Raw genomic sequence first — 13,388 nt, forward strand, 5'->3', positions numbered from 1 at the left:
AAAGACACCTCAATTTCCCTTTCAAAAATAAAACAAAATGAAACATTTCTTATATCTATTAGGGTAACAAAAACAAATGGAAACAACAGTGAATTAATGGCTGCTGTTTATTTTTTATTAATTAAAACGTTTCTATCACAACTTTTCCTTTTTCACATCTAGCCTAAAGAAGTACTTGATTTTCCACAGCAATAGTACAAGGGTAATTCTTTAAATAATTATATTGAACTATGAACTGAATTGTTGCTGTCGAAGGCTTTCACGGTCAGAGTTCATTGGTTCTTGTAGGTTATCCGGGCTGTGTAACCGTGGTCTTGCTATTTTCTTTCCTGACGTTTCGCCCGCAGCTGTGGCAAGCATCTTCAGAGGAGTAACACTGAAGACACTGTCCTTCAGTGTTACTCCTCTGAAGATGTCTGCCACAGCTGCGGGCGAAACGGCAGGGAAGAAAATACCAAGACCACGGTTACACAGCCCGGATAACCTACAAGAACCAATGAATTGATGCTGTTTTGAAATAACACAGAAGACTCCCACTTGTATAGCTGTTAAGATAGACACCTCTCCTATCCTACTTGGAGAGCTGCAAAAGAAACTTATCTTACTTGAATAGAGAACTGGAAATCCTGCTCCAAGTTATAGGCCAGAGAACCAAAGGATAACAGTCCAACTTTGTCAATTTATTTATTTATTCAAATTTATAGCCCACCCTCATTCCCAGCCAAGGCTCAGGGTGGGTAACAACCTTTAAAATATACAACAATACAACAATAATTTAAAACCTGATATTAAAACCGTAAACCAGATGGCCTTAAAAACAACCCATTCTAGAAGGGGTGGAGAAGCTCCTTAGGAGCTGGCATAACCCCGCGCTGGTGTAGGTGCCACCTTACCATGGAATAGGTGACATCTACAGTGCTGGGGCAAGCACACCAGCATCTGGGCCCTGCCAACCAGAGCCACTATGCCAGCAGGGATTTCTCAGAAGGGAAAGCCATCGCCGGCATGGGATGAGCATTCCCGGGGCATTCCCAGGGGTGGAGCCACCTTTAGGCGGCTTCCACAGCCCTTTGCCCCAGGAATACCCCCTTGAGTGGCAGCAGGGCTGCACTACCTTTTTTGTTGCCACAGCCTCGCTGTTCCTTATGGGGCATTTCCACCTTTTTCTGTATTTTATTTTTTAAATGTGTTTTCTTTCCTGACCTTTCGCTAGCAGGCATCTTAAGAGGAGTAACACTGAAGGATAGTGTCTCTCAATTTAAATGGAAAGTAAAATATTTATTGAAACTAAAATATTGATTCTATTCCAAAAAGGGGGTGGGATTGAGAGGAGCATCAAATACAGGTATCCATTAAATTTTACTTGATGTTACTTACTAATCTCCTTGCAGATTGGTTGCAACTTTTTAAAAGCTGTATCACAAATGTGAATGTGTTGACAGGGTCAGTGCCCCCATCTCTTTGGTATGCAGTTTGCTTAGGAAAACAGGGGGAGATGAACATGTTATCTCACTGGAAGTCTTTAAGCAGAAGCTGGACAAATACTTGCCAGGGATGCTCTAGGTTGATCCTGCATTGAGCAGGGGGTTGGACTAGATGGCCTGTATGGCCCCTTCCCACTCTATGATTCTATACCTTTGGCATATCTAGCTCTACCTCTATCTGTTTGTAAGTTTAGCTAGGGAATGTTGACAGGAAAAGCCAGGCATTTCTATATGAAGAAATTAAGATTTGAAGTTAAGAGAAGTTAAGCATTTTGTATATTCATAAATTTAAATATTAGTTGATTGATTGGTGGAAACCAATTTTACTTATCAGAGCACATTGGGCAGCCCATTCCTGAAGATCTGAGGTGGCCAGAAGCGGTGCAGTCATGCCGCCTTTTTAGAGGCTTCCCAGTGGCTGAAAATAAATGTAAAACAGTATAAATGAATATTAAATGAAAATTGCCCCATTGCGGTCAATCGGGCTGCACCAGCAAAAAAAAAGGTGATACAGCAAGGCCGCTGCGAGAGGGGGGGCATTCCCGGGGCAAAAAAGATTAGCAATTGCCCCAGGAATGCCCCGTCCATGCCAACATGGGATTTCCCTTCCAGGAATTCCCTGCAAGCATGGCTGCACTGGTGGCAGGGGCCAGCACAGCTCTGCAGCTCCTCGATGCCGGCATGTTTGCTCCCGCACCAGCACAGGTGCCACTTTATTCTGTGATAAACTGGCACTTATGTTGGCATGGCGTCACGCCAGCTGCTAAGGAGCTTCGCCCCTGCCCTTCAGGAATGCAGCCTTAATTGAACTAAATATGTCATTTTATTTCAAATCTATGTGGGGTATGATAAACTGTTAAATGGGGGGGGGAGAAAATATTAAATGTGGCATTTCTTTCTAACAGTGTAGTACCCTCACTATAACAAGTCTTCTTACATTTGCTTCAGAATCTTTCAGTTACTATTTATGATTTTAATACATTTGTGCTCCAGTCTTGCAATGCTCAGAGAAGCTTACAACATTTAGATGGAAACTAAAGTACTGATTTTATCCCAACCATGTTTTATCCCAACCATGTTGGGATTTTATCCCAACAATCCAGAGCATACATCATGCGTTTCTTTTCCTTCTTGGTGGGACTGTGGCTTCTTTACAAGCATGAAACTAACACAACAAAGGATGTTCTCCATCACAGTGCATGTTGAGAAAATAATAGCCTGTTGAATTTCTGCCAGCCAAGCAGCTGCGATAGAGATAGGGGAGAAAAGCTGATGATTTAGGTGTATGTAGGCTTTGAAGCAACTTCCCTTCACATTCATTTTTCCAGCCTACTCAGTGGAGTTCACTTAGTGGCATGAGAGACTAGGGGTATACAGTAACTACACTCTTCAGAGCACAAATCTTCATCCACTATCTTGCTAGTTTTGTAGCCCGCTGAGCTGTCACACAAACCCCCACTATGATGATGTCAAAATGATACTTTTTCTGACAATGAAAGAACATTTTATTCCCATTACACAGAGCCCTAATCATACACATTTCTTGTACTGATACTGTCATTTATTGATAGTTCACTGTCTTACTGGAAAGGTTCAGTAGCTACAGGGAGGAGGTAGATGCATCTTTGCCCATGGAGCGCTTGTTAACACACCTTGTTTTTCAGCTACCCAGAAGCTGTAAAGACACATACTGTAGTCTTCATTGTATTCAAGTTCCAAGCTATTTCTTATGATTGTGCAGCTTTCTCTTGACCTTCCACCAAAAGTTTTCCATTTTCCTGTTTATCCTATGTATTGGCATGCCCATCTATTTTACCTCGTCTTCACTCAGAACAAATCAGACCATAGTAGAAACTAGGGATGTTTGTTCATCTGTTTCCAGTCTGAATAGATATCTGGAAAATACTGTATCCATATTTGGGAGGTGCATTCAAGTTATCTGGAACAGTATTCAAGATTCTCAGAACACTGGTATCCAGGTCCTGAATATGTCTGGAAATATCCAGGAATATTGAAATTGATAATAATTAATAATTTATTATTAGGTCTATGACCGCAGTCTTGGACCAAGGGAGAAGGAAAAGAAGGGAGGAGAAGACGAGGGAGGATAGGAAGCATAATACATAATAAACATACTAAGGATAATACAATCTTAAGTTAACAATCTTAAGTTAAATTAGGCGTCAGCCCAATAAGTAAAATTCCTAACTAAAATAAACTGGGGGCAGAGCGAACTGACTAAAAGTTGCCAGAGGTAGGCGTTGAGAGTTCTTTCTTCTTAAGAGCAGCCACTCTGGCCAAAAAGCGGGCAACATTTGATGTGGCTGCAGCATTAGTTGAGTCGCCAAGCAAAAAAGGCTAGTATGTGTAGTATCCAGGAATATTCAGGAATACCCGAGGCTGATATTTTAAGGCTCCCAGGCCTGTTTGCTAAGCATAAAGGGAGGCTCGCAATTTAAACCATTTTATGAATACCATAAATAACACGCCACTCCAAGTTTAGAAGAAATACTTATGGAGGTAAACAGCCACAACTTATTTATTTAACTTTTTTAACAGCTGTGAAGGATTGGCACCGCATAAGGGCTGGATTTGGAAACATCTGCCAACCCCAGTGCGGACTGATGTACATCCTACTCCAGCGATCCCGCTAGGAGCAGCTAGGGATGGCAGTATTGGGAAATACCTGGACGTGAGCCACATGCTCATTCCCCTGCCACCTGGGAAAAGGCAACTCAGACTGCCCCCAAACTGGGCTTGCCTTACCCCTGTGCCTCCCCAAAATCTCTTATTGGGATCCCACAAGGCAGAGGAAAGGGGCTCGCAGACCGCTCTCCTCCCAAAATGAATCCAGCCCAATGCTCACTGCACCTAAGTTGTGTCAATAACTATATGAACATATAACCAATAAAAAGGGGCGGGGGGGGGATGAAAGCCGGTGACAGACTGAAGCCTCCGGCAGCCACAACCCCTTCTTTATGCTGGGTAGACGGACCAGAAGGAAAACTGCCTGCGGTCCTCTCCCATCCAGCTCCGCCAACCCCAACACTGGCTGCTCTCATAGGCCCTTTCAAATTTGAAGGGCGAGAGCTGATTGGCCAGCCTAAAACAACTCCAGGCAGCCAGCTGAGGGCCGGGACGGCGGTGGTGATCTGGCCGCGTACTTGCCGCCCGGCCCACCACCTGCCTGCTGAACTGCTATGCCTCCCTCCTGCCCGGCCCACCAAATCGGGATCCGGGTAAGGTCCGGCACTCTTTTCTTCAATCACACTGCTTTCCTGAGTAACAGGAGGGAAGTGTGGAGGGAGGCAGCTCTCCCCTAAACTGGGATCATATGTTAGGGGGAGCACTAGCACTTTCTGCCCAGGTCACAGCAATTCTGTCATAGCCCTCCATAGCTCTCTGCGTATGGGCGAAGAGGATAAAGAGCAGGCCTGGTGGCACCTTTTCATTCCTTTTCAGGGTGAGATTTTTTTTTGGAGGGGTTCGCCATTGCTGCTCTGCTCCGCCTGTGCCTTGGATGAATTCTGTTGCCAGGTGACTGCTTGGGAAGACTTTCCTCTTGTTGTGTGCATAGGGTTGCCAACTACCAGGCAATAGCCGGAGATCTCCTGCTATTACAGCTGATCTCCAGCCGACAGAGATCAGTTCCCCTGGAGAAAATGGCCACTTTGGCAATTGGACTCTAGGGCATTGAAGTCCCTCCCCTCCTCAAACCCCGCCCTCTTCAGGCTCCACCCCCAAAACCTCCTGTCGGTTGTGAAAAGGCAACCCTATCTGTGCAGGGATTGGTTTGTCCTGTTTTAAAATATTATTTAACATACTATTTAAAGTTTTTATGTGTGTTTTTTTCCATTTTGCCTGGGAGTTGTAGTTGTGGGGGGGCAGGGAGTCATTTTTTCTTTCTGGTTCTTTTAAAAATAATTTATGTTGGTTTGGTTTTGCACGGTTTTTAAAAGGCTTGTGCTTTTTTCGATTCTTTTCTCTTTGCTTGTTTTAGAATTTTAAATGCTTTGCATTTTAATTTTTTTAAGGGTTTGTGTTGGGGGAGTTCTAAGATGTAACTGTTTGAAACAAATTATCTTTTAGCATTCTTCTGGTTCTAGTTTTAAAGTTGTTTCATAGTTGTTTTCAAGGTGTCTCTGTGCTGTATTTTGTGGGGTGTGGTTTCATGGCGTTTCGGGGTCTTCTTGTTGAATTTGAAAAAATGTTATTGTTGCAACAGGTACTGAAGGACATTTCTGGTTAGGTTTTAATAACAGTTAACTGGAAGTGAGAGTTTAGGTATTTTAAATAACAAAAAAAATCAACTTAGTGTTCTCAAAAACCAATTAAGTAGGATTTAGTTAGGCTTCCCCAAAAACGAACAAGGTGTTGGTTGGTTGGTTTTTTTGTAAATGGAGCACAGGGTCTACTTTAAAAAAATAGGCTGACTGGGCTTCACAACAGTTGAAGTCATATGATTTCCAAAAAAAATAGTGTTTACGCTGATCTTGCCCATTCCTGAAGGGAAGGCAAAGCTCCTTAGGAGCTGGCATGACCCCACGCCCGCATAGATCCCACCTTATCACTGAATAAGGTGGCACCTACGTCTGGACGGGGGCAAACATGCCCAGATGGGAAAGGCTGCGCCAGCATGGGGGGTGTTCCCAGGGTGTTCCCGGGGGTGGAGCTGCCTTTGTGCAGCTTCCTAACCCTGTTCGCCCTGGGAACACCCCCTCAAGGTGTGGCATGGATCTTTTTTGGTGGCGCAGCCTCGCTTTGTGCAATGAGGCATTTCCCCCATTTTTTTAAAAAAAAACTTTTTTTGTCTCCATGGTGACCAGGAAGCCTCTGAGGAGGCAGCATGGCTGAGCCGCTCTTGGCCGCCACGCAGCTACCCCCCTTTCAGGAATGGGCTCTTAACTTTCCAAAGATTAAATCATGTTTTCAGAAAGACTAAGGATTAACAATTTTTGTGTGTGTGCAGGGGGGGGTTAGCATTTGCTTGTAACTGGGGATTTGAACCTGGGTTTCCAAAAGCATCAGTAAATACATGTCACATGCTTCTTCCAAATTGTGTAGGAGCATAATGCTATGTGCAGACAGAAGACTGAGAGGGGAAAGCTGGGGAGAGGGGAGGCATCCAATGGCAGCTGTCATTGGTTGGCTGGTGCCCACCTAAGCCCACCCATAATGTCAGGCGTGCTGTTGGCATATATACTTTCTTCTCCTACCTTGTCTCCCTTTCGCAGTTTTATCTTTCTTTTTCTCTAGGGTTTTCTTCTAGTTTTTCCCCTCCCCTCCATTATTTCTCTCTGTCTTTAAGCACAGAGCTTTTTTTTAATGACATCAGCATCCTCTCTTCATTCTCACTCTCCATAACTTCCTCTTCCCTCCTTCCTCCTACATGCTTTCCATTTCCTACCCCAGCCACTTCCGTGAATTCACCTCTTGTGAATCCCTTTCTCTGATCTGACCAGTCCAGCCAGGCTGTGTGAATAACCCCTTCTAACACTCAAGGAAGTGGTTTGGTCTTCAGCCTTTTGAATTCCCATATGGAGAATGTTCTACAATTGAAGGATATTTACCTTCAGTTGTTTGACTGCCACCTTTCAAATATTGACAGAATCAAAATTGCTTTATTAAAAAAATAGTTGGTCAATCAGGTTTGCAAAATATTGTTACAAAATCCCTTTATTTATCAAAACAACAACAACATCACATCCCTATCAGTCAAGCCAGTGGATATGGTTGTGTAACGTCCAGGTTCAAATTCCTATGTTATCACACAGTGGCTTTAGGTAGACGCTGAATTTAGTATTTGACCCTGTGGGACCTCATTACCACGGGAAGTCTAACATTTGAAAACCTCATCATAGTCAGTTTAGACTAGAATGAGAAGTCTGTAGTGAATAAATACCATTTTCTTTTAAAGGTTTGTGATACAGAGATAGGTTTGTTATTTTTCTTGTTAGTAATTTCTATCACATTTTTACTTCCTCTTGATCTGGGAGTCACACGTGGTTCTGCCTTCTTCCCTCACAAAAATAGGATGATGTAGAGTTAGGCTTAGAAAAAAAATCACTGCCCAAAAGTCACCCAGTAAGTTTCAGAACTGTGTGGAATTGAACACAGATCTTTCTAGTCCTAGCCTAACAAGCAAACGGGATACCCACTGGCTCTCCTGGTTATATTCTTTCAGAATTTTTTTTTTCTTAACCTCAATGTATTCTCCAGTGCGGCAGGAAAAGGTTTTACTGAAAACAAAGTATAAAGTCAAATTTAAATTGAGATAAACAAACAAATGATAAATGATCAGACATATAAATAGCTGCTAACTACTGTTCAAGAGTATAAGCGATAGTAAATATCACAGCTACTGCTGTACATAATAGTAACAGTAATCATGCAAAGTTACTTTTGTAAGCATATACTTGGCCCTTTTCTGTCTGCCCTTTTGATTACTACATCATAGAAGGCTGATTACTAGAAGTTCCATTCCTAATATTTAAAAATATAATTGTATCCTTGGAGTTTCACATTTTGAGAGTAACTGAGAAACCTTATTAATTTTCCAGTGATGGGCCAAGATGAAAAAGAGAAGAAACAAAGAAACATCTTACCTCCCCTCCCAAATCTAGTTAACGTGGCTAAGTGGATCTGAGTGCTTCTGAAACAGTCCAGAAGAGGGCAGTGGTAAACATATTGAATAATACTATAATAAAGTTGAAACACTTTTGAGTTTAACAATTGCATTTAATCAGGCTTGAACAAATGAATAAGTCAATATTTTTCTTGTTTGCGGTCCTATTTTTTTAAGTACCCAATGCCTTTGTAACACAAATACATTCATTTCTACAGCTTATTAACTTTTTATCTGGGGGATTTTTTTTTTTTTTTAATCCTGGGTATATCTGGTATAAAGGCCAGATATACCCAGTTTCCTAATCATGAATTTAGTACACCAAAGTGGTTTTCCCCCATTATTATTCCTGCTGTTGGAACACTTGTGCAGATGAAATAGACCAGACTATAGCTTACTAACGAATACTCTTTCCTTCTGATTACCAAAGTGAGCTCATGCAATCACAAAATTTAAAAGTTATGTCAAACAGGCTGTTGATGTGCTACAGCCTCCTGCAGCTACTGGCAGCTTTCACACAATTACCCATTCTGCATGCTGAGCAGCAGAGTTATTATTAGCTATCAATCCTAGCAGGTACAGAAGAGAAGGTCTGCGTTTTTAGAGATGTCCCTCAGGGGGTTGCCTCTTCATTTGTCATGGGATGGTCAAAGCTGTTAGCTGCTTTTACTAGGTTTTTTTTTTAAGTTGCTGTTGCACACTTCTAACATTTACTTATTCATTTTTCTTTTTTTTTTCTGTTAGAAATGTAATATTCATTAGTTTCCCACTCACCAGTAAACCACATCAAAAATACATTGGTGACAATCAAGTACAGAGCTAATTACAAGACTGCCTTTCCAAGTACTGTACTGGCTAGAAGAAATGGCATTCCTGTTTTGATGTTATACATAGATAGAGGCTCAGTCACAAACATACTGAGCATGTATATGCTTAACTGTTATATATATATATATATATATATATATATATATATATATATATATATATATATATATATATATATATATATATATATAACAAGAAGTATGGATGGATTTCTTGATAGGTGCTTCACAAAACTGGTAACCATTGATAACATTAAGGGCTGAATCATAGAACCTTCGGACCCTGTAGCAGACATCTGAGTGCCCACAAGTTAGTGTTACTTTAGCAGCCCATACCAAGCATCCAGATTATTTATTATAATGTATTAGAATGGGGGGGGGGGGGGAGGCAGCATCCCAATCTCATCAGAACTTAGAAACTGAATAGGGTTGGTACTTAGATCAGAGATCGCCAAGGAAGACTCTGCAGAGGAAGGGACTGGCAAACCACCTCTGCTTCTCACTAGTCTTAAAAGCCTCTTACTGGAGTCACCATAAGTCAGCTGCGACTTGATGGCACTTGCGTACTAGTGTATAAGAATGGTATGAAGTAACTGGCTTGATATCTGGTCCTTTAAATGTTACACCAATAGCACAAAATTATTGAAATATGATTAGGGTACATATTACCTACACTATGCAGAGGTAGCTGAAACCATCATTGCATTATGATTTACAGTAGTGCTTAGGGGTAGGGTTGCCAGCCCCCCCCCAGCCCCCCAGTGGGGGATGAGGGGTAGGAAATTTGGGGGTGGACTCCTGAAGATTTGGAGGTGGAGTCTGGGGAGGACAGGGACCTCAGTGGGGTACAATGCCATAGAGTCCATCCTCCAAAGGGTCCATTTTCTCCAGCGGAATTTATCTCTGTAGTCTAGAGATAAGTTATAATTCCAGGGGATCCCTGGGTCCCACCTGGAGGCTGGCGTTCCTACTTAGGGGCGAGTCTGTGGCTTAGTGATGGAGCATTTCCTCTGTGTTTATTTATTTATTAGATTTCTATCCCACCCCTCCCCGGCCACAGCCGAGCTTGGGGCAGCTCACAACACATTCAACAATTAAAACATAAGTTACAGTTAAATTTTCTAATACATAAAACTCTATTTGTGCCTTTAAATTATCACAATGGTGGGGGTTCCCTGACAGAGGAGAGAGTAGTGGAAGGGAAAGCATAATTACACAAGAAATTAACTAAATATAAACTAAGTAGATGGAGAGGTGGATGGGAGGCCAGCAAGATGGAAAACCAACTGCCCTCAACCATAGGCCTGACGGAACATTTCAGTCTTACAGGCCCTGCAAAATGGCATCATATATTGCCGGGCCCTGATCTCGCTAGGAAGAGAGTTTCAGCACCAGCAGGCCAGAGCCAAAAAGGCTCTGGCTCTGGATGAGGGCAGTTGGATACTCTTTGGGTCAGGAATCACCAGCAAGTTGTCCTGGCTGAATGCAGCACCCTTTGAGGGGTATATCTGGAGAGGTGGTCCCAGACCACTTAGGGCTTTAAAGGTTAACACCCAAACCTTAAACTTGACCTGGTACTCCACCAGGAGCTAGTGCAGCTAGTGGAGCACTGGTTGAATCTGTGCTCTCCATGGGGTCCCCTTGACGACCCGTGCTGCCACATTCTGGACCAGTTGAGGTTTCCAGATCAACCTCAAGGGTAGTCCTGCATAGAGTGAGTTACAGTAGTCTAGTCTGGAAATGAACATTGCATGGATCACTGTGGCTAGGTCAGGGCAAGATAGGAAGGCTACCAGTTGTCTAGTGTGACGGAGATGGAAAAATGCCACCCTGGCTACATTTGTGACCTGTGCCTTCATTGATAGGGAGGCATCCAGAGTCACACCCAAACTCTTGACCACTGCCGCAGGTGTCAAAGGCACCCCGTCAAGAGTTGGCAGCTGGCATCCCAATCCCAGGTCTTCCCGGCCCAGCCACAGGACCACTGTCTTTGATGGATTCCGTTTCAGTCGGCTCAATATATACCAGTATATGGAAGGTCCCAGGTTCAAGCACCAATCCCTCCAAATAATGTGAAAGACCACTACTTGGAGAGTTGTTGCCAGGCAGAGCAGACAATATCGACCTTGGAAATCAATAGTCTGAGACCATTTATGCTTGGTAATTAGCAGTTCATTCCAGGCTGAAGTGCCCCACATAATTTTTAAATAGTTTTTTCACCCTGAACTGTCATTCAGGAAGTGACTTTCTTAAGAGCCCCTTTAACGCGACCTTTTGTGTTTGCTCTGCCCCCGCCTCGAAGAATCCCCTCAAGGAAGCATGCAAAATGACAGCCGTGCAAATGGCAGTTGGCTAATGGAAGGAACAAAGGAGCAGGCGAGTGGGGGGTGGGATTTCTCCTTTTGTGTCGGGACCGTGAATAGGCATTTTAAAGGTCACATTTTTAAAAAGAGCTTTGAGCGAGCATCAAAATTGACCCTGCATAAATGGGCTGACTCAATATAAGGCAGCTTCACATGTGTTCACATATATTGCCAGCCAATCATGTGATGGTAAGCATTAGAGGTTAAGGTCTCAATCAGGGTAAACAGTTCTGCACTACCATACAAAAAGTCCAAGGCAATAAAACAATATCATAACATGAATACATAATATAGCAGCACAAAGTTAAATTTACCAGCAACAGTGCAGTAATTAATTCATCAATGTACTCCAGATCTGTATTGAACTGCATGTGCATTGTGAACAAACTGGCTCCTTTCTTTACAAATTTTCTTCCATCCCTCCCACAGATCAGGACAGGTTGCAATAATGTAAAAATGAACAAAATAACATTGCCAAATAAAGAAACACTCCAAGGTGTTTTCGTTTCCCCTCAAATAACTATTCTTAGCATATGTAAGTGCAAAGAGCCCATTGAGCTCATTTCCCCCTCACCAGTAGTCTATGTTAATGGGAACACTTAACTGACAGAAGGTTGATCTGAAAATAAACACAAATTAAACCTAACTCATTCAGTTTAATGCAGAATCCACATGTACATATAAAAAAAATTATCAAAAGAGTTCACTGATTTATTGTAAAGAATTAGAAGCAGTCCTTGAAGTAATATTATGTAGGCCAAACAATCTCATATAGTTTTTAAAAGTACATGATTCAAAGAAATATGCTGTTTGAATAATCCAAAATTTGCTTGTAGATCAATGGGGGGGAAAGTCCACTGATCTACTGAAAGCTACAGAAGTAGGGTTGCCAACCTCCAGGTGGTGGCAGAAGATCTCCTGCTATTACAACTGATCTCCAGCCGATAGAGATCAGTTCGCCTGGATAAAATGGCCACTTTAGCAATAGGACTCTATGGCATTGATGTCCCTCCCCTCTCAAACCCCGCCCTCCTTAGGCTCCTCCCCAAAAATCTCCCACTGATGGTGAAGAGGGACCTGGCAACCCTATACAGAAGCAATGATAATGAGGTCCTTTACCAAATAACCTCAACTTTGGTTATGGAAGCACAGTAAGGTCTGCTAAAAAAAATGCCACCCATGTTTCAGTTTCTGTTTCTTTCAGTGGTATTTGGCTAGTATACAGGATTTCAACATATATGTTCAGAAAATAATTAATTCAAAAACTAGCGTTCCAGGGGTTTTCTTAGTATAGCATTGCTACGGCAGTTCAGATGAAGCTGAAACTTGAATTTGTCAACCTTGGAGCAGTATTTCAAAGTTCTGTGTTAAAACAACCCTAGTCAGCTAGACAGCACATCATACTTGGGGAGCATATAATCCTCCACTGAAGTCGGAGAATTATCCTCTTTGGTGATTATGGCATTTGTCAGAATATTGAGCTTCTTAATTATCAGAGTTGCAATGTCATCAGGAGGGAATAAATCCCACTGAATGGAACTATACTTCTTGGTTAACCAGCATATTCCAGTACGATTCCAACGGTTGTGATAGGCCTAATTCTTGCAACATAAATATAAACTAACAGAAAATGAATTGGGCAGAATCATGAATAATCATGAATATTATACAGGATTATGTACTATTTCCTTATCATGTATGATGTGTTAGCATGTATGTATGAACCATTTTTTAAAAAAATTACTGAATGATCATCTTTAAAGCAATTTCCACATTTTTTTTCTGAACAAGAAGGGTTATAACCAAAGAGTTCTAATTAGAATGTTAGAGGGAAAGCTGTAAAATTATTAAGGTTGAGCTGTCCTTTATATTCATCTCCATAATATTTAGATGCACTAATTAATTCAAGATATAATTGGAAAGCATGGCATTAATGCTATAGTTCTGAATGGTTATGAAATTATCTCCAATCACCACTGTATCTCGATGATTCCTGGCAATCTAGTGTATGGACATCAATAAGATACTGATTATGAATTATTAATTGTAATCACTCCACAAGGCATAAAAAGCAGCACAGTTTAAATTA

This window comes from Euleptes europaea, chromosome 12 (assembly GCF_029931775.1).
Source record: "Euleptes europaea isolate rEulEur1 chromosome 12, rEulEur1.hap1, whole genome shotgun sequence".
Taxonomy (NCBI): Eukaryota; Metazoa; Chordata; class Lepidosauria; order Squamata; family Sphaerodactylidae; genus Euleptes; species Euleptes europaea.